Source organism: Diabrotica undecimpunctata, chromosome 6, assembly GCF_040954645.1.
Source record: "Diabrotica undecimpunctata isolate CICGRU chromosome 6, icDiaUnde3, whole genome shotgun sequence".
Taxonomy (NCBI): Eukaryota; Metazoa; Arthropoda; class Insecta; order Coleoptera; family Chrysomelidae; genus Diabrotica; species Diabrotica undecimpunctata.
In genome coordinates this window covers 102,940,968-102,963,544 of record NC_092808.1, presented here as the reverse complement: position 1 = coordinate 102,963,544, position 22,577 = coordinate 102,940,968, and the positions used below count along the sequence as shown (strand labels likewise).

General features: G+C 32.7%; 1 protein-coding gene across 1 annotated transcript in view; it reads right to left on the bottom strand.

Moving 5' to 3' along the window:
- Positions 1-22,577, bottom strand: part of homer (protein) — a 102,174-nt gene that overhangs the window by 67,033 nt on the left and 12,564 nt on the right. The window lies entirely within an intron of this gene.

Genomic DNA, 22,577 nt, shown 5'->3' with positions numbered 1-22,577 from the left:
ACCTGCTTTGTGGTACCGAACCTCCTACTGGTCGGCTGTAGTACTTGAGGATAAATCAGCGCTACCAAAACAATTTTTTTATAAATCGTGAAAAACGCAATTTATATACGCAATTTATATACTCAATTTATATAAACGCAATTTATATTAAAATCTCAATCAGAAATATCATTTATGACATGTACAAAGCAAAAGAACATGTTACAAGAAAGACACTTATTCAAAAAGTAAAGGACAGAGAACTTTGTGATATGGGTTTGAACAGTTTATCAAAAGTATTAAAAGCTATGGGTTTTAGATACAAAAAAACCAATAATCGTAAAGTGTTGTGCGAGCTGTCAAATGTTGTTGGAAAAAGGTGGAAATTTATAAGAAACTATTTAAAAAACAAGAATTTCGAATTTGCCAGACAATTTGTGTTTCTTGACGAAACATGGATTTTTGAATCATCCTGGCAAGATGATTCTACCAAATGCTATTCGAGTACTAGTGCGAGAAATGGCAAAAGATATATTATATTGCATGCAGGAAATACGGAAGATTTTATACCCAATGCTAGTCTTATATTTTCTTCGACACAAAAAACTGATGGTTACCACGGAAATATGGACGCCGATACTTTTGAACATTGGTTTGAGGAAAAATTATTAAAAAATCTGGAAAATCCGTCATTAATAGTCTTAGACAATGCTTCGTATCACACCAGAGAGGAGGAAAAGTTTCCCACAAGCAGATGGAAAAAAGAAGACTTAAGAAAGTGGCTGTCGGAGAAAAATATAGAACACAAACATCTAGTTTTAAAAGCTGAATTCTTAAATAAGTGCAAAGAACACATTACTGAGAAAAAATTTGTTGTTGACCAAATGGCACTAAAATATGGTCATAAGGTCCTAAGACTACCATTATATCACTGCCAGTACAATCCAATTGAATTGGTGTGGGGCATCACTAAAAACTACTATGATAAACATGCATGTAAGACCACAGATGAAGCCAGCGTTTTACAACTCTGGCAAGATGCACTAAACCAAGTCAATGAGGAACAATGGCGGAAATGTATTGAGCATACTAAAAAAAAAATTTTAGAGTCATATGAAATAGAACAAGTTATTGATGAAGTAAGACCTTTAATTATTCGTAATGATGAAGATTCAGACGAATCGGATAGCGAGTCAGATAGTGATGATACCTGTCCATAGATTAAGACGCAGATAGAAAAATTAACACCAAAGGGTACCAATCACCAAAAAAAAAAAAAAAAATAAATAAAACAAAAACCGCATGCAGGAGAGAGCCGGAGGCACGCCGCACGACGCTCTTGAATGCAAGCACCAAAAAAATTAGATTAGCAAGTAAGGTAGATTAAGGACATGACTGGACGAATGACTGGGTATTAGACGAAGGATGAAAGGATTCGATGCTTGCTCGCTCTCAACTGCACTTGGTGCAGAAAAGGGAAAGCAAGTATCGGCACACACAATCATCACTAGATCGCCGAACAGTTGTTTTGACCGGTAGTGATAAAGCCAAATGGGCTAACCTACCACTTAAATGTAAATACATGGAAATCTCCCATTGCCTGACGGGGGTACCGCGAAATAGTCGAGACCTGGCTCCAAAGACCAGGGGGCGGAGGAAAGCCGGGGCTGGTTGTACCGCAGGAGGACAACCTACCTCGGTGGGTTTGGGAAGGTGTGTGTGGGAAGTAGGAATAAGTCTTTGTTTTATATAGATATATATTTTTATAGATATATTTATAAAATATATAAAAATAAAAATATAATACAAAATTTTGGCAAATTTTTTATGCTTAAATAAAAATAGAGTTTGGTACACGCCGAAAAAGAATTTTTGTTTTTTCAGCATAAATATTAACCACAATATTAATTTTTAAAGTTGCATGTGTAATATAAAAAATTTTCAATATCTCAAAAACGGCTATTTTTTCGAGAATGGTATCCCAATAAAAATCGATCCAGAATTTTACGTAGATTCTAAAAAAAATAACAAAAAGCACAGTTTCTATTTAAAATAAGAAACGTAATGGCGACTTCCGGTACAACCGGAAGTGCTAGAAGAATGCAAATATTTAAAAAATGAAGAATGCTTTGCATAACCCATTATTCCAAGTTTGCAGAAACCAGTGACGACCAGAACTTTGAAAACTTTTAACCAACATGTTGCGTGAATGACCCTGTATATTGCATACGCAATGTTTATCAATTTACATTATGATATTCAATTATTATAAAACATAATACAAAGTTATTTTATTAAAAAAATCCCTAATGTCGTATTATCAAATTAAGAAAAAGGTACATTTTTAATTTGAGAACCGCTGACTACCTGAGGCAAACCTGAACATACACTTTTATTACTTATGCGACAGGCTAAAACGATCCTACTATATACGAAGTAGTTTAAAAGATAATTACGTTTTCATATTAATTTCTTAGCAAAATTACACCCCGTAGAATTGTAGAAATTTGACATCAAAAACATATTTATTTACTTTTAAAATTTACTTTTTGCATACAGGTTAGAAACTTGGAATGAGTATTATCCGAGTTTTCTTAAATAAAACACAAATGTTATTTTATGATTCTTTATTATTTATTAAGCATTGCCTACACCTAACTGCTTTAATTTGTCAGTTATTCTTGATTTTTGAGCCAAACATTCATTGCAACTAAAATTAGGTGAAATTTTGTTAGGTTGGACGTGAAAAAATACATAATAATCTAGACTGATCCTTAATTTGTTATTATTTAATAAGATATCGAAATACCTAAGTAGTCAAAAGGTAAGTGATGTTTAATGTACAAATTAAATGAAATGTAAAATAAAATATTTACTTAACAAAAACAACAAAAAAATCGTTGAATTTATAATAAATGTTGACAATGGCCTCCGTAGATATCAATTCATAATTAATTGCTAGCGATCTTCAAAAGAGCGACCTACACTAGTTAATACATTTCTGTTTAATCTCATACATTCATTTCTAATTCTCTAAAACTCAAAAAAAATCGATTTAGCAAGAACCTGTACGCCGTAGAAAAAAATGTTTTGAACAAAAATGTTAATTAGCACTTTTTCTGCACAACAACACTAGAAGCGACCGGCTTTTTTGAATGTCACTTGCTCGCGCGAAATCAATGTTAAATAAAATGTGTATCAAGTTGATATCTTTTGATCAGTCTCCTATCGACAAAAATCAAAATGCGTTTTAAAGGTGAAGAGCGCAGCTTTGTTGTGCAATTTTTGTATTTTGTGGCAAATGAAGTGAGTTTCTATAACACTGTTCAATAAATAAACGTTGCGCGATTTTTGCCATTTTTTACAATTCTCGTGAGATCAATAAAATACATCACTTTAATTAACCGGTCATACACAAATTTCGATTTTTAGGGACCAATCTTCAAAGAAGATCGTTTTGAGTGTAATTTGTAGCAGAAAATGGGTAGTTTTGAAAAACGTACTAATGTAATTGAAAAAGAGCAATTTTAAATGTTTTAGATCGTCTGTAAAGGCGGGTACACATATGCGAGCAGAACTGTTCGCGAACCGTTTGTGAACGCTATATTCGTTAATTTGTACGACGGGACGAACCGCTAGCGAGCTGTTCGTTCGTTGCTCGTCAGGAACCACAGCATGTCGGTTTTTGGGACGAACACAAAGAATGTTCGCAGAACTATAAATTGTGTCTATAAATTGTTTCTGCTAAGTGTGCGATGATATCATTCTGTTAAACAAAATTGCTGAACGAGCGCGGCTTATCTAAGTAGCGAGAGAAATTAATAACATATAAAGGCGGGTACACATATGCGAGCAGAACTGTTCGCGAACCGTTTGTGAACGCTATATTCGTTAATTTGTACGACGGGACGAACCGCTAGCGAGCTGTTCGTTCGTTGCTCGTCAGGAACCACAGCATGTCGGTTTTTGGGACGAACACAAAGAATGTTCGCAGAACTATAAATTGTGTCTATAAATTGTTTCTGCTAAGTGTGCGATGATATCATTCTGTTAAACAAAATTGCTGAACGAGCGCGGCTTATCTAAGTAGCGAGAGAAATTAATAACAGATAATGTAAACAAAATACCGAAATGTTTAGATTAACGAAGTAAATTAATTCTCGGTTTGTTATTAGATACTTAGGGTATTGGATAGCCTAAACATAAACATATTTTCAACGAACTCTTCGCGAACAGCTCACGAGCAGTTCGCAAACAGTTCGGCTCGCATATGTGTACCCACCTTAATGTAAACAAAATACCGAAATGTTTAGAATAACGAAGTAAATTAATTCTTGGTTTGTTATTAGATAGTTAGGGTATTGGATAGCCTGAACATAAACATATTTTCGACGAACTCTTCGCGAACAGCTCACGAGCAGTTCGCAAACAGTTCGGCTCGCATATGTGTACCCACCTTAATATGAAAGTTTAAATTCAGCGTTTTTTAAGCATATTTAACTGCCTCACATTTGTTGCCAAAACTCAAAACTAAAATTTCATGTTATATGTTTTAAAGATTAGGCTCTGGTTATCCAAACTCCACAGTGGCCGTTTAATAAGAGGGATGAATTGTATTGATCTCACGAGAATCAAAATAATTAGCAAAAATCGCGCCATGTTTATTTATTTAACGCCTTTATAAAAACTCAGTTTATTTGCAGCGAAATACAAAAATTGCGTACAAAAGCTGCACTCTTTGCCTTTAAAACGCATTTCGATTTTTGTCGATAGGACACTCGGACTAAAAGATACCTATCGAATTTTTACCGTCGAGCTGATACAAATTTTATTTAACATTGATTTCGCGCGCGTAACTGACATTAAAAATTGTAGATCACTTCAAGCGTTGTTTCTGAAACAACGGTTCATTCTACACAAAAAATGCTAATAAACCTAATAAACATGTTTGTTCAAAATTATTTTAGCTACATTTTTTATTTGAAACATTTTTTTCTATGGCTTACTGATTCTTGGTAAATCGATTTTTATCCGTTTTCCCCTCTCCACGAGGGGGTTTGCATCTTTTTGGTGTACTATAATTGACATTCTCGGCAAAATTCAGTTTGTTCGTATGATTTTTAGAGGTTCGACTACTGGAGACTGGAGTATTAAGTTTGTTCCACCCCGTCAATATGGGTGGCCTTGTATGTTTGAAAATATTTTTAGAGTATGGTAATATCTATGTTCCACTTTTACCTAAATATTTTTTGCGTACCTCTTACGACAAATGAGTAATTGGACTTCCGGACTTCCTCGCACTAGTGCGCACCCTGTACATATATATATATATATATATATATATATATATATATATATATATATATATATATATATATATGAACTTTGATCAGATAAAAGGCATATATCGAGCACAGTTTAATTAAATCTTGCCCAAGTACTTTCGATCCCTAGATCATCTTCAGGGGCATTTCGTCAATTGTGGCCTATCCGGCAAGAACAAGATGTCATAAACATAAAATTGTACATTACACTACACTACAAATAGACAAACAAACACTTTAAAATAATTTAAGGAAGGCTACATTGCTTGAAGAAGTCGGAGACAGAAACTGTCTCCGACTTCTTCAAGCAATGTAGCCTTCCTTAAATTATTTTAAAGTGTTTGTTTGTCTATTTGTAGTGTAGTGTAATGTACAATTTTATGTTTATGACATCTTGTTCTTGCCGGATAGGCCACAATTGACGAAATGCCCCTGAAGATGATCTAGGGATCGAAAGTACTTGGGCAAGATTTAATTAAACTGTGCTCGATATATGCCTTTTATCTGATCAAAGTTCATTTATTCGAGCATTCAACCTTATATTTATATATATATATATATATATATATATATATATATATATATATATATATATATATATATTATGGGAAGTCCAGGGGTGGCATCAATTGATGCGAAAGTGAGAGAGCATAGGTTAAGATGGTTCGGGTATGTTCATCGTCGAGACATTTTGGAGAATTGCTGATTTGCAATTTCCTGTAAGGAGTAGGAGAGGAATACCAAAATACATTCGGGCGAACGCTTAGGCAGGACATTTCGGTGAAGGGGATTGATATTTGTATGACGTTTGAGTGCACAGAAAGTATTAAAGCAAAAAACATAGATAATTTTATAACGTTATAAACGTCACATGTTTGTAATTCTATTAACTTTATCTCTTATTTTACTATTTATATAATTCGTCTCAAATGCAGTTAGTGTATTTAATATAATTTAACTAATTCATCTAATAATTATTATATTCATTTTATCCTTGCTAATTTGCTATTTTCTATTTAATATTGTAATTATTATCTTTAAATGGCAAGGAAATATTTTAAAGTCTATGCAGTTGCTAACACAAGGTTAATTATTCTAGTTTTTTTGGCCTAATTTTTGTCCACCTTTTTGGGTCAAGACTTAAAAAACTACATGGTCGACCATTGGGAATAAATACTGCAGTAGGTGGTCGCTGCTATGGGAACTCAACATATCTCTGAAGTTTATTACCAATCAACTGGAATTAGCAACCAACAACAGCAATCTATTCTGCAATCCTGTCTAACTACTTGAAGACAACATCAGATGCCATAAGTATCATAAGTATTATTTTATGTTTTGTAAAGCTATAGGCAAGATTTGCTTTGTTTGATTTTAATTTAATAACACAGTTTCGGCTTTATATATATTTACGCAGGTACAATAAATATGATTAGTTATATCTTGGTTTATTTGTACTAGCCAAACTCATTTTTCAGATTTACTTCTAAGATAAGACGTTCTCACACCTGATGAGACTGAGCTAAACGAGGCTCAATTGGCTCCCAAAAAAAGTTGTGAATTTTATTGTTCTACATTGGCTCCCAACTTTCGGAGGTAGTTATATTATTACAACTTTTAATAGCTAACTTAGGTAGTCGTACACAAATTGGTACAGTCACTTACTAAAAATTCTTGCAACCGAAACTGTCGTCCCATGCTTATTCACAATTAGAATTCACAAAACAATTAGAAGAAATGTTCATAAAAAGAATATGGGCTACAGTACATTTGAAAATGATTAATAGCACAAATTGTATAGCAAAGCTCTAAATATCTCAAATCTAATACATCATAAAATGTAAATGAGCAAACCCTAAGAGATTAAGCAATAACTGAACGTCCCAATGACGGAGAACATAAAATTACTTTAATATAAAAAAACAAAATGTTAATATTACGTACTCACATTAATTTTTATAAAAATACTAAATATTGGTTTAGGAAATTTCCTACAATTTAATAATAAATATATAATTAAATACCTAAATACATAAGTTGTCATCTTCATTATCATCAATTTCATTATTTCCCACAGAAATCCTAATTGGTTCTATTGTTTTCTCTATTAACATATCGAGTTTCCAGAATATTTTTTCCTCTGCTATGACACGTCTTATAGCTTTTTGCAGATTGTCAGATAAAATTTTTGATATGGAGTCAGATAATAGTTGACGAACATCTTGAAGTTTAAATTGTTGTATTATTTCTTGCGACATATCCCTTCATTTGGGCCCAGATTAGTCAATCTGAGCCCAAATGGCAATGACTACTACAGAATTGGTCGGTAATAAATTTATCATTTGACTGAAATATTCCTCAAAAACATCAGCAGTCATTTCTTCATGGTAGTCGTTCGTAGAATTTGAAATAAAATCTAGCAAGCCTCCATCAACAAATCCTTTATCTCCTCCAATATGGGTGATAATAATTAAACGGTGATCTTAACCATTTGGAAATTTTAAGCCAATAGATAAACCTTCTATAAATGCCTGACGAGCATTTATAATCAGTTTATCTTGCAAAACTTTATTTACAAAATTCCCTTCATGTATTTATGTTTATAATTTCTCTTTCTCTATGAGTTCAGATTTTCTATTGTTATTCTCATAAACGAATCCTAATACACGTAAAGTTTTCCCAAATTGATCCCTGTTAATGTTTGACAAAGATTTGTCTTCATTAATGTCTACTAAAAGTTTATACAAAGTGGGATTTTTTTTTATAATAAAATGAATAAATTTTTTTTCAAATCGATTGTTTTACAGTATCGTCTATATGGTTGGCTGTTGACGTTTTAGGTGCTTTTGTAATACTTCCACTCTTTCGTTGCTTTAAAAGCCTATAAATAGTTGCTTCTCCAACTCCGGTCATATCTGAAAACTTAGAAACTATATTTCGAACAGTACTTGTAAAATGTTCATGTATAAGAGCATCATGTACATTTAACACTAAAGTTTTCATTGGCACGGTTAAATAACACTATAATTTCACAGGAGTAAATTCGACGATTGTAATATTTTTATTACACAAGTTCACTTATTAATATCGCTTTTTATTCTAGAACTAACAATTCTGCGTGTTATAATCACAGAACTTTACAAACACACAAACACGTTCTGCCACTTGGAAATTTTAATCCTTTCTAATAAACAATGCTGAATATTTTATTTTAGAAAATTTCCTTCACTGTTTTTTGATGTTATAATGGGTTTTATCTCACGTGCAATAAAATTTGTGTTACAATCATTTTCAAATGTACTATAGATTTTGTAAGAGGTAATAAGAAATAAGGAAGCATAAGAAATACTTAATTAAGATCCAAATTATTATAAAGAAGACAAACCAAATCCGCGTGATAGAACTAACAACTAAGACGTGGGTACTCAAAGAGGAGTAGCTGGAAAAATGGCAGCGTAAAATGTTAAGGAATATTTTGGGTCTGATAAAAGATGAGAAAAATTTGAGAAGAACAAATCAGAAAGTATGTAACCAGTATAAAGGCCAATACACATACACATCTTTTGGTAATACACATTACACATTACCATACACATCTTTTGGTAAACTAACAGCCAATTGACAGGGTAAAAAGCTACACATATCTTGGTACTAACATAAACAGTCAATGGGAGCACTCTACTGAAATAAAACAACGCATAGTGAAAGCAAGATCAGCGTTCGTAAAGTCTGAAGTCTTTTTTCAGAAGTCACGATTTACCACTTAGTACCAAAATCTCTATCATCAGATGCTATGTATTTTCTACATTATTATACAGAGTAGAGGCATGGACGCTCTCTGAAGCTTCTTTAGGAAAGCACGAGGCCTTCGAGATGTGGTGTTACAGGCGCATGTTATGAATTTCATGAGTGGATCGTGTGACTAATATTGAGGTCCTACGTAGAATGGGTAAGGAATGCGAGATCACTAACACAATCAAAGAGCGCAAATTAGAATATCTTGGCCATGTTATGAGAAATGAACACAGATATGGCTTATTACAACTCATTCTTTAGGGCAAGGTATTTGGAAAGAGAGGACCAGGGAGAAGAAGAATATCTTGGCTTCAAAACCTAGGAAAGTGGTTCAATACGTCTACAACAGGACTATTCCGAATAGTGTAAGTAAAGCTAGGAAAGGTATGCGCAAGTATACGGAACGGATAAGCACTATAAGAAGACGAATAAAGAGCAAAAAATCGCAACTATTGTCAAGATGCACATAATTAGATGGCTAATGCACTTCAAACGAAAACGATCTGGTGTAAGTAGATTTATCAACTGGAAAAAAGAGTTAGATTCAGATTGTAAAATGTAAAAAAGGGTGTTTTTTTTAGAGGTATAGAAATGTAAGTTGGTAATACTTTTTTAACTGTCGGCCATTTTGACAGCTGTCAAGTGATTAATGGTAAGTTGGGTTTGGCATTTCAGCATGAATAGACTTGACGCCTGAACAACGCTTCCAAATTGTACAAATTTATTTTGAAAATTTTGGTTCTGTTCGAAATACGTATCGCGAACTAAGTCCATTTTATGGTCAACATAATAGTCCATCAGAGCAAGTAATTCGATTAACCATGGAACGTTTTTGCACCAAACTTACTCTTACTAATAATATGCAGCCACAGACATGTCGTACACTGCGTAGAGAAGAAGTTGCTGCTGCTGTAGAGCGTAGCAGACAGGAAGACCCGAATCAGTCTATCTGCGATTGTGCACAGCAGTTAGATACGTGCCCATCCACTTAATGAAAGATTTTGCGGAAAGATCTTGCTTTGTGTGCTTACAAAATCCAACACATGCAATAATTGGATAGTTTGGAACAGAAATGATCCAAGTGACATTTTTGTTAGTTTTGCCTTAGACCCATTTCTGACCTCCACGATACCGACTTTAACCTATTGCAGAACTAAACCACATCACATGTTATTCTTAATACTATAATACCTTTGGTACCTATTTCTGTTGTATGAATTTATAAAATTGTCTCCGCACAAAAGTAATCCATTTACGCACATGCTCTTTGGATCACTTTAACTCTGTTGTGTGCTGCAGACAAAAATGATCCAAAGAGCACGTGAACGTAACCTCTCTCCGTGTATTTTATTGATGGTCGAACTTGTCATCTGCCAATTGTTAAATTGTTTCCTCTCTCCGTGTATTTTATCTATGGTCGAACTTGTCAGCTGCCAATTGTTAAATTGTTTGATTTGAAGTAAACAGCTGATAAACATTTTGTTTGCAAACGTCTAAAGTAAAACAGCAATAATTTGTAAATGTTAGATTAGAACCCTACTTAATTTTACAATGTCACGTGAAAGTAAAAGAACACCAAAAATTGGGCAAATGGCATTAATGAACATGGAAAATAGTTCCGAATCTGACCCATATGCAACAGATGAAAGTGATCGTTTCATTTAACTGAAAACGAGAATAGTGGTAACGAGACTTTTAGCACAAATGAACATTCCCCAGCAGGTATTTTCTACTTATTTTAGGCGTATTAACGGCATATTAACCTTGTTTAATAATTTAGGGAAAGTTATTTGGTAAATTTGTTTGACCGATTTTGGAAATAGAAGTCAAAGATTTGGCTAATAGTGTCAGGTGCCAGGTAAAAAAAAACGTTTAAAAACGTAATTTTTTTTTGTAAATAAGACAATTTTCTAAATATATAACAGGAACTTTATACCTGCTTTACCTTAATGTTTACCAGTTAGTCTAAAGAAGTAAGTAATGGATAAATCATGGCGTCGCGTCACTTGCATTTTGGATTTTCAGTCCTTAAGATCGAGAAAATGTCCCTAGCATAGACAAACAAAAAAAGCGATGAAGTTGTCGACAACATAAAAGACCATATTAAAAGCTTTCCTCGCTACACTAGTCACTACGGTGCATCCATTTATCGTCACATCTTTAACAGTCAATTTCATTTACATTTTTATGTACCTAAAAAAGATACATGTAAAACTTGCGATATATTCAGAGTTCAACTTTCCACAGAATCTGACATTGAGAAATGCATTCAAATAATAACACAGAGGGATAATCACCATTTCCTTGCAAATAAAGCACGAAAACTTATGAACGCATTCATTCATTTCATTTCATTCATTTCATTTTTTATAAACTTGTCAGGTTGGCACATTTCTGCATTATAGCCCGAATAAATAAACTTTCAACAGAAGTGATCCAAGTGCAAGGAATAAAAAAATAAAACAAAAACAAAAGTCAGTTGATGTGATAATACTGTCATTACAACATAAAACTGTTCTACAAAGTTAATAAAAAATAAAAGTGTACGTAATCAATTTCATATTCTAGAAATTTAATAATACACGTTTTGTCATTTTCTCAAATTGTATGCAACGTCACTTGGATCACTTCTGTTCCAAACTATCCAATTGAAGATACATCATCACCTAGCAAGGGGTTAGACTACAATCACCGATTCGTAGATTCGGTGAGTCGGCCCAAAACGACGTTGCCGTTGATTTCGATTTTCATAAGCGAATTTTGTTTAGCGATGAAGCTCACTTTTGGTTGACTGACTACGTCAACAAACAAAACTGCTCTATTTGGAGTTACGATAATCCTTAAATGTATGTTGAGAAACCAGAAAAACTGACTGTTTGGTGTGCTTTATGGTCTGGTGGAATCATTGGACCGTACTTGTTTAAAAACGATTCTGACCAGAACGTTACAGTCAATGGTGACCTCTATAGAGCCATGATTACTGCCTTTTTCAGTCCATAGTTGAACAAACATGATGTGCAGGAGCTGTCGTTTCAATAGGACGGTGCAACATACCAAACAGCTCGTGCCACTATTGATTTATTGAAGATAACCGCATAGTTTCACGTTTCGTACCGTGAATTGGCCTCCAAGATCATGCGATTTAACACCGCTAAACTATTTTATATGGGGATATGTGAATGTGCTAGTTTACGTCGATAAGCATGAAACGATTGACCACTTGGAGGACAACATTCGCCGCGTTATTGCCGATATACGGCGAAAAATTTTGGAAAAAATGATCGAAAATTGGACTTCCAGATTAGACTATGTCAGAGCCAGTCATGACGGTTATATGCCAGAAATCATATTTAAATTATAATGCCAAAAGATTATCTTTCAAATAAAGCCAATTTTATGTTAATTTATAAAAATATCTTTGTTTTATTCAGTTTCAAAATTCTATACCTCTAAAAAAACACCCGTTACAATGAACAACAATTAAAAAATATAACAGTTTTCTCTAGATATGTAATTCTATTGATATCCCTGTCTGGTTGTGCAAAAATCATCGATTTCACGGCAAAATTTTTCGCAGATATCTGAAACTTTTAAGACATAGGTGGGGGTTACTAGATGACGAATAGATGAAAAAGTACTCGTATTTTTACCTTGCGTTTTTTTTAAACAATAATTTATGGTCACAATTTGATTTTTTGTCTATAAGTTTTTTCCGTTATATTTTACATAAACAATATTTATATCATTTTTTATATCAAGAATATCTTTATTTTCCCGTTTTTTAAATTAAAACTGATAAATAATTAAAATTTTTTTTATTAACAAAATAAAATGTTATTAATACATTTGAACATCGAGGAATTACCGTCTTTTAAATCCGTGCGAAATTTCCCCCCGATCGGTCAAATAGTTTAAAAGTTATTTAATTTATTTTTCCCTGAGGATAAATAATTAAACTATTGAACTTGCTCTTTTTCAGAAGTTAAATGCATATTGCGTTTTCATCGAAATTATTTACAAAATAAACGTTTGAAAATGGGTATTTACTTATAAACAATTGTAATAACTTCTATATTTTTTAAGCTACAGACTTGTACGTACAACCATTGGATAGCTGGTAAGAAAACTCACATTAAAAAAAACCTTCTATGACCAATAGGAACGAGGTTAGGGACTATTGTTAAAAAAATCATATCTCCATTGTTTATAAACATTAAGAAGTAAAATTTGCACAAATTTTGAATGAAAATCTAAACTTTATATTGAAACCTATTGCTATAAAATTCATCCAATTTTTCGAAACTTACAGCCCTTCGAAACGAAGGTACTTTCGAAAGATCGACAAAGGAACGTGGAGGGGATAACTGTTTCAGCTCCGTTTTTTTTTCTAGATCGGAACTTCAAATTGAAACACATAGGAAAAATTTACATTATCTCGGCTTCCATTGCAGCTAGAAACCTCTTTTTTTTAATCTGGGTGGCTTGTTGAAATATGAATAACTACATAGTTTTCACTCGCCCGGAAATATGGGAAACCTCGGAAAAATTGAGTTCATTTGAAATTTACCGTAAAAACTTATCCCCTCCACTTTCCTTTGTGGATCTTTCGAAAGTACCTTCGTTTCGAAGGGCTATAAGTTTCGAAAAATTGGATGAATTTTATAGCAATAAGTTTCAATATAAAGTTTAGATTTTCATTCAAAATTTGTGCAAATTTTACTTCTTAATGTTTATAAACAATGGAGATATGATTTTTTTAAAAATAGTCCCTAACTTAGTTCCTTTGGTCATAGAAGGTTTTTTTTTTAATGTGAGTTTTTTTACCAGCTATCCAATGGTTGTACGTACAAGTCTGTAGCTTGAAAAATATAGAAGGTATTACAATTGTTTATACGTAAAAAACATACCCCTTTTACAAACGTTTATTTTGTAAATAATTTCGATGAAAACGCAATATGCATTTAACTTCTGAGATAGTTTAAGTCTTGCTATGTGTCTTTGCGTCATTAATAGAGCAAGTTCGATAGTTTAAATATTTAGCCTCAGCGATAAATAAATTAAATAACTTTTAAACTATTTGACCGATCGGGGGAAATTTCGCACAAATTTAAAAGACGGTAATTGCTCGATGTTCAATTGTATTAATAACATTTTATTTTGTTAATAAAAAAAATAATAAAATTTATAAATTAGTGCAAAAAAACTGCTTTTTTGCAAATATCTCCGTAAATTATTTATCAATTTTAATTTAAAAAACGAGGAAATAAAGATATTCTTGATATAAAAAAATGATATAAATATTGTTTATGTAAAATATAAGGGAAAAAACTTATCGACAAAAAATCAAATTGTGTCCATAAATTATTGTTTAAAAAAAACGCAAGGTAAAAATACGAGTACTTTTTCATCTATTCGTCATCAGTAACCCCCACCTATGTCTTAAAAGCTTCAGATATCTGCGAAAAATTTTTCGAATTTTTTTTAACCAGACTAGGCTATGAGCATTATGATTAGAGATAGATATATTTCATAAATGATCTATTTGTGCGAGTTTTTTGATATCGTACAAATGACTAAATAAATCCTGATCGTATTTTGTCGAGAAAAATAATTATTTGTATTAATATAGCTGAATGTACTCAATTGCACAAGAAGTTATTGGCAAATTGTAAATTAAATAAAGTGTAATCATATTTACACAACTAATACAGTTTTATCTTCCACAATCGATTGCTTACAATATTTCAACAAACAACAGTTTGAAGATATGGATCAGACATGGCATGCAAAAATAAAAATAAAAAAATTACGCAAAACATGGCTAGTTACCGACAAAAACTCTCTCTACCGCGTTGCAAAATAAATACTACATGTGCTTATAGGCGTATATTTTCTATGTTTGCGCCTTCTGCTGAATATAAAACTTATGTAATTAATAAAACGCAATATTTTAATTAAATTGTAGGAATTGCTGAAATTGCGGAAATTCAGTAAAAAAACGTATCGACAATGCAACGATTTATTAACAGCACCAATTACAGTACTTCAGTTCTTCCGTTTCAATGCGTGACATACGTACGGCATGTAGTGCATTAGCATAAAATACACAGTAGTAGTTGCGAATCGTTACGAGAATAGCTATAATTAACTCCACAATTTATTGTCTGTAGTATTTGATCGCCCCAGAAGACACACAGAAAACTATTTAATAATAATACACTGCTCAAGGTAATGAAGCGTTATACTCAATTTAATTAAATACATAAATGCTTAAACAATACCATACTTTTGGATGTTGTGGTGCTTTAAAGTGGATTTCGGGTACTAGAAGAATTTTATAAATTGGTCCTATTTCAGAGTAGTATGTAATATGTATGCTGGGTTAATATTTTTGTGTTATATGCAGTGTAGGGGGCTGGTTCACCTCATGCAACTGAAAAATGCCATTATACCAGTACATTTTGGTAGTATTTTCGCTATTTGGAATAAATTCTTTAAAACACGCTTTAACGATAGCTGCAATTTACAGCACCCTTTGACAATGGGAAACCCTAGCAAATATATCCTCCCTTCGGTAAAATAGCAAGCGGTCTTATCATGTAACAGGTAGGTTTTTTTGTATTAAGACTTTCACACGATACACAAATACCCGTATGCTATTGCGCACGCTAGCTCTATCTCTCTCGCACTGTGTGACGTCACGTGCGAAGCAAAGTTTCTATTAGAACACTAACGCTTGCCCTGTTAGTCGGTTAATATCAAATATATAGGCAATCAAATATATATAAGCATACATATTTGGCACTTTATATTATAAGATGTGTACTTTACAATGGTTTTATTTTTTCTGGGGTATAGGTTTTCTGATTATTGAAAAATAAAAAAAACTTTTTTCGACGTTTCGCTACATAAAGTGTGTATATTCATATTGATGTAGGAATATAATAATGTCTTTTCAATTAATAAGCACAAAAATTAATTCTATTTTATACATATTTCGATGGTTGGATTCATTACTGGAATATTTCCAAAATCGTGTATTTTGAACAAAGTATGTATGGTTAATGGTTAAATATTAAAAACACTTTCTGAATCACTTAATTAACATTTAAAATTAGAAAAAATTGTTTTAAATGAATGTGTTATCTGAACATTTAAAATTGGAGAAAATTGTTTTAAATTATTGTGTTACAAAATATCTTCGAATTTTGACTTGCATTTTCCAATATTAGCTTAATTTACCATGTTTCAGTAATAAATCCGGATGACAATTCATAATAAAGATTTATTGAATATTTTATCTTCTTTAGGTACCGTCTCCTCTAAGGAGGTTGGTAATCATCACAGCTATTTTCACTTTTGAGATTGCAGCTCTGAACAAGTCGACGGAACTGCAATTATACCACTTTCTCAAATTGTTGAGCCAGGAGATGCGTCTTCTTCCAATACTTCGTTTTCCTTGTATTTTTCCCTGCATTATGGTTTGTAGCAACACATATTTATCCCCTCTCATAACGTGGCCGAGATATTGTAACTTTGTTATCTTAATCGTATTCATGATTTCCATTTCCTTTCTCATCTTTCTGAGGACCTCAACATTTGTTATTCGGTCTACCCAACTTATACTACATTATACTTTTACTTACTACATACTTTTATACTACATGATTAAAATTTATTTCTTAAACTTAACAAACTGACATATTTTTGTCGAGTTTTCTTTAATAGTTACTGAAACTAATCTGTCTGTTCATTTCTCTTAATCTTATATATGTGCGTGTCCTACTGAGACATAGGATTACCTCAAATGGTATCGTGGTATTCTCAAGCTAAAGTTTTCTGTGCCAGCTGTTGAAAGATTTGAGGTTTTTTTGATAAAGAGCTTTCATGGATTATACAAAACAATGATTCCATTTTTAGTGTAGCTTCCCACAATTCTTCGTTTGGGTACAAAAGAGAACCTCTAAAGACTGTCTGTGTCTGGTTCCATATATATCTCATAAGTTTTTGTAGGGTTTTCTAAACTATATTTTCATGTTTGAATCTGTATTCAACGAAACTAGCAACATACTTCAAAGAGTCCCGATGAATTTTTTCTTTCACCTCATAATTGTCTGCGACTTTCAAAACGTCATCGTCAATTATATGATCCTCCTCCAAGTAGTGAGCTTCTATAAATGTATTTTGAAGTATTTTGTCCTCTTCAGATTGAGATTCTTTCGAACCTTCGGTTATTTCTACTAAATTAGACAGCATGTCAAGCAAATATCTTCTGACGCCGAAATATCGCTTGGCAATTGAGGACTTTCTATCGAGCTGTTACTTACGCAGGATTCACTAGATTCAATAGTATTGCGACATTCTGTAAAGATGGCCGCCGAATGTTTTCCTAAAATATACCACCTTAATCTACATTTAAAATCTATTGGCGAAGGATGGTCATTTGCACCACCCATTTCTCGAATATAAAAAAAAAGTTCTCTAGCACGTCTTGATTCAACCTCGAAGTTAAAATATAGTCAACGTTGTATTTTGTTTGTACGTAAGAAAGTAACTGCTTATTTAAATCTGTACCATATGCATTTCGTGCTGGAGAATATTAGCAACGAACTTACATAGAGAATTTAATAGATCAAACCAATCATTAAATAGCTGAACAATTACAGAAGCTTCTTTCCAGTAACTATCTTTTGACATAAGTTCATTTTCTCCAGCATAACTAATAGCTTTTGCCACATAATTTGACAATTGAACTGCAGGTCTCACTCTTTGCCTCATAGAGCCTTTTAAACAGAGATGATGTAGTGTCAATTTATGCGCAATTGTCAATTCTGAAGTTGATATATTCAGTAGCGCTTCGAAGTAATCCTTGTTGATTATTTTAATGTCAATAACAAAACCATGATCAATTACATGGTTTCGGGCAAGTTTAATCAAATGTGAAGGATCTGCAAAAACAAAAATATTTAAAGACTTATCACACAGGTGATTAATTTGTAAAAACAATTCATCTGCCGCATGATGAACAAATACATCTACCGGGACAGGGAATCCTACATCTCGAACACCGTAGTACCCTGCACTATTGCTTCGCAGGTGACGTCATGCGCGTCGGAGTACACATTTCTATTCCTTGAGTAGCATACCGGTATTTGTGTATCGTGGGTTTACAATTAAAATGAACGTCGCATGTTTTTAAGACATGAGAAGAGAAGGTATAGAAAAAAAAGTGATACAGTATGTAACATTTTTTTTATAATTAAAATAGCAAACAATTTTTAATCCCTTTACCCCTGTTACTGACACGCCCATGGCCGTATTTGCAAATATATACGCGGGTGGTCTTGTTTACCATTAGAAAATTTTATTGGAAACTACCGACTTTCCGAACCACGGAATTCTCACGTACAGAAGGCCCTACTTATCAAAAGACGCCGCCGAAATAGTATACTTTAGGATAGGACCGGATTAATCCTTTCCGGTTCCAGGCGGGTTTCTTTTTGATAAATTTAGTAAACATCGTCGTAAAGTATTTTATAGTTTTTTCTGTAAGAACCTAATCCAAAAGATTTTATATCTCCTCACGTTTCTTCTCGTTAATTCCTATATCGTTAGAACCTTTTTACCTTCCTAGAAATACATACAGGCTGGCCTGTCATTTTTAAGTGGGGGTTATCCCACCTTTTTTTTGGGGAGCTTGTGAAATTTTGAGAGGAAGAACAGGACTTCCGAGAGGGCGGTCTTTGAGTAAAGCCGCTTGTTTATCTTACCGTCTCTGTGAATTTTTTCTTTAAGTGTGTGTACACTTAAATATTTAAGTTTCTTAATCTAATACCATATTAGATTAAATATGGTTATAAAGTACCTTTATTTTAATTAACTTCAGTGCTTGATACTGAATACAATTTTGGATGAATCTGCATCAACCATTTCATCACCTGTAGTTAAGGTTAACTACCCATTTAGCAATTTAATTAAAAGAACATTTAATATTTTAATACGAACTTTCAATCAGCTATTAAGAACTCCTCGCTAATAACTATTACGAACATTTCATTCTCAGTAAGAACAGTTAATCATTATGCAGCAGTGCGAGACAGATAATTAATTTAAGACCAAGTGCGGGTTGGTTTAATTTATATAATACAGAATTCTTGTAACCTTTTTTTATTCTTTTGGATTTAACTTTAATTAACTCTGTTTTATTTGCTATTCATTTTTTTTCTTATTTATTGTACCCGTTATCTCGAGATAAGTCCATAAACAGCGATTTCTATCAGCTTTAGAGGAATTTTTTTTTAAATATTATCAGGCTCTCTTCGCTGATAATTTAATTTGTGCATGATTTTATTATACTGTATTTGTAAAGGTATTTCTTAATCATCATACTGTTTGTTTCTATATGTATACAGCCATTCATTAATTGATGGTGCATTTTTTTACTTGTTTACATACAGCCGCCTATATAATTGTGTTGTTGAATATAATGTTTTGTTTATCAATGAATTTTATTTCTCGACTCATAATAAGTTTCCTGATCAAATAGTACCTCTGAATATTTGCTTACTACATTAAATTATTATTATACCTTCGACAAGGAGTAAGATCAGGCTGATTAAGTTTCGTAGGTAAGTAGGTGGACGGAGTCCACCTAATATATTTATTATTTGTTTATGTAGTGTGTTGACCAAATTTATTTAATAATTAACGTTGATATCTTTCCTTGGAGTTGGTCTTAGAACCTAAATATCTTTCCTTATCTTTGGTTTTCATTTGGAATCATTGGAATCATTTTCTATCTTATCTTATCTTTGGTAATTTTACTCATCTATCTTTTTGTTTATTTTTGTATCTTTTCTAATATATCTCATCCTGGTCTATCTGTACTTATTTCGTCCATTGGACCCATTCCCGGTTCCAAAAGCTAGTTTCGAACCCACGACTCGCTCTCCACCAACCATTTGGTTGCCGTCCGCAGTGTCTCCATTGGTGACCTTTCTAGCACTATCCAAAAAAGGTTTCCGAGGTTACAAGTAAGCGGTATTGTAAACTAGCGCGAAGCTTCATACCATGTTTTCTCTATTTTTAAATTTTAAATAATATTTTTAAAATTGAATAAAATCACTTTATTATTTATTTATTAGTTTAATTACACGTGTAATTTTAATAAACACGTGTTGAATATATAGATAATTCAAATAAACAAAAAATGCAAGTAAATGGATTATTCCAACTGTTTACAGTGCCTTATCAAAGCGCTTCTGAGTAGAAGTAGGACAACGAAATAAGCTTCCGTGACGCTCGCATTAACATATTACTATAGAGGAAAAGTAATAAAATACCAAAGCACATATTGGTAAAAAACGACAAGATATTATAATATTTCAATAAGTACCGCAAAATTAACAATTATATCTAAATCTAACTGAGTGTAAGGTATAGCGCGAATTAATGTGAATGTAAGTGTCAATTTAAAATATACAACACGTGAAGCAGACAAAGAAAATAAAGTGAGATTTGTTCATATTCCGGTCAGTTATACTGAGACAAGGCAAAAAGTTCGGGTTCGTTCGGAAAAATATTCCTATGAGATTTTTTTTGCATAATCACTTTCATGAGATACCCCAAAGTAAAGTTCAAGAGGTCACCCAGGCGAGAAGTTCTTCAAATTTCAGATCATTCTGAACCAAATAAGCCTCTTGTAGTTTTTTTGTAAACCTGACCGTTTTCGAGTTATAAATATAATTTAAAACTGAGAAAAACGTAAACTTACGGTTTTCAAGCTCTACAGTGCAAGTACTAAACATTATTTTTGAATTCACCAAGAACCCAAATTCAAGTTCAAACCTTGTTCTATCATTTTCCGATAAGTGTTTTGGGCCTATTGCATTTTAAAACATTGTTTTTTAATTGTTAATGAAGCACTTATGACAGGACGGGCGCTCGGGCTGAGATTTTTAAAAATTCATTGTTATTGTTTCAGGGCAAAAAGGTACACGCTACAAGTATTTTTACTCATTTGTTTCATTCCTCAAGTTGGGATTTTGAGCTAATAATATCGATTTTTGGGGTTAAATGGGTTGCGCAATTTCGCGCCAAATATGGTGAACCCCGGTAAAATGAGCAACTCTGTGGAAGATTTTGATAACCAACCCCAGTTAGAAGCAGGGTCAAGGCTGATGAGAGCGGGATTCCTGAAGACTAAGGGGTTGGGCAAAAGTTTAACGACCGCTTCCCTTAAAAAAACTTGGTATGAAAGCACAAATAGGAAAAGCAGGACTGTTTAATTCACGAAGACCTAGTAAATGACAACAGGATAACGTTTGACGGATTTGCACATGGAAAGTACGAACCCTTTACATCTCAGGCGCTCTTAGATTGCTGATACAAGAGCTGGATAACATGAAATCCGATGTAATAGCGATTTAAGAGATGCAATGGATTGGTTCAGGGATTATCGAGAGAACGGACTGCACTATATAGAGGAAACTCGCCTAATATTAGGATAGCGCCTAATATTGGATAGCTAATTATTCCAAAAACAAATGGAATAATAGGTGCAATCTATCCACAGATGGCTAGACTATGATTTAAAAAATATTTATTAAAATGCTTTATAAAAGGTATATAATTAAAAAACCCAATTGGGCTATGTCATGAAGACAAAACGTTTTCGGAATCCATATTCCATCATCATTGTCTAGGAGTATATGTTTTGAGCCACTAAATATCTGGGTAAAAACCAGTTAAAAGTTATAGGTTACAATTTAGTTTACATTATTCAATCTTATATATTAGGATGTTAAAGTTACCAGTGGATTTGATAACATGGGAACGTAATATGGCAAACTAAATTGTAACCTATAACTTTTAACGGGATTTAACCAAATATTTAGTGGCTCAAAACATGTACTCCTAGACACTGATGATGGAATATGGATTCCGAAAATGTTTTGTCTTCATGACATAGCCCAATTGGGTTTTTTAATTATTTACCTTTTATAAAGGATTTTAACAAATGTTTTGTGATACATGGTATACAGCCAGCTACATGAACTTAGTTTCCTTGTGGATTATGGTTCAAAACTTAACGTAGAGCTCGCTGTAGAATTTAAAGATCCACCATCTTAGCATACTTGCAAATTTATTGAAACACACATCCCTACATTTTTTGAGTTCACCTCGTTTTAGTGCTGAAAATATTTCAAATAAGGTAAGAAAGTTAAATGTTTTTAATCGGCAGTGTAATGAATGTTAAAGTTGACATATTTATGTAGTTTTAGTCATGAAATCTTTGCCTGTTTATCTTGTAAAAATTCTAATCTGTAATTTAGATATGTGCCTAATATTGAACCTAGAAGTATTCTCAATATTGGATATCCAATATAAGGAACGTTTTTTATGTATCTATACTGAAGAAAGTTTTTGTTACAGAATGTCCTCTAAAAAAAGAAAGCAATGAAATAAAACAAATATGTC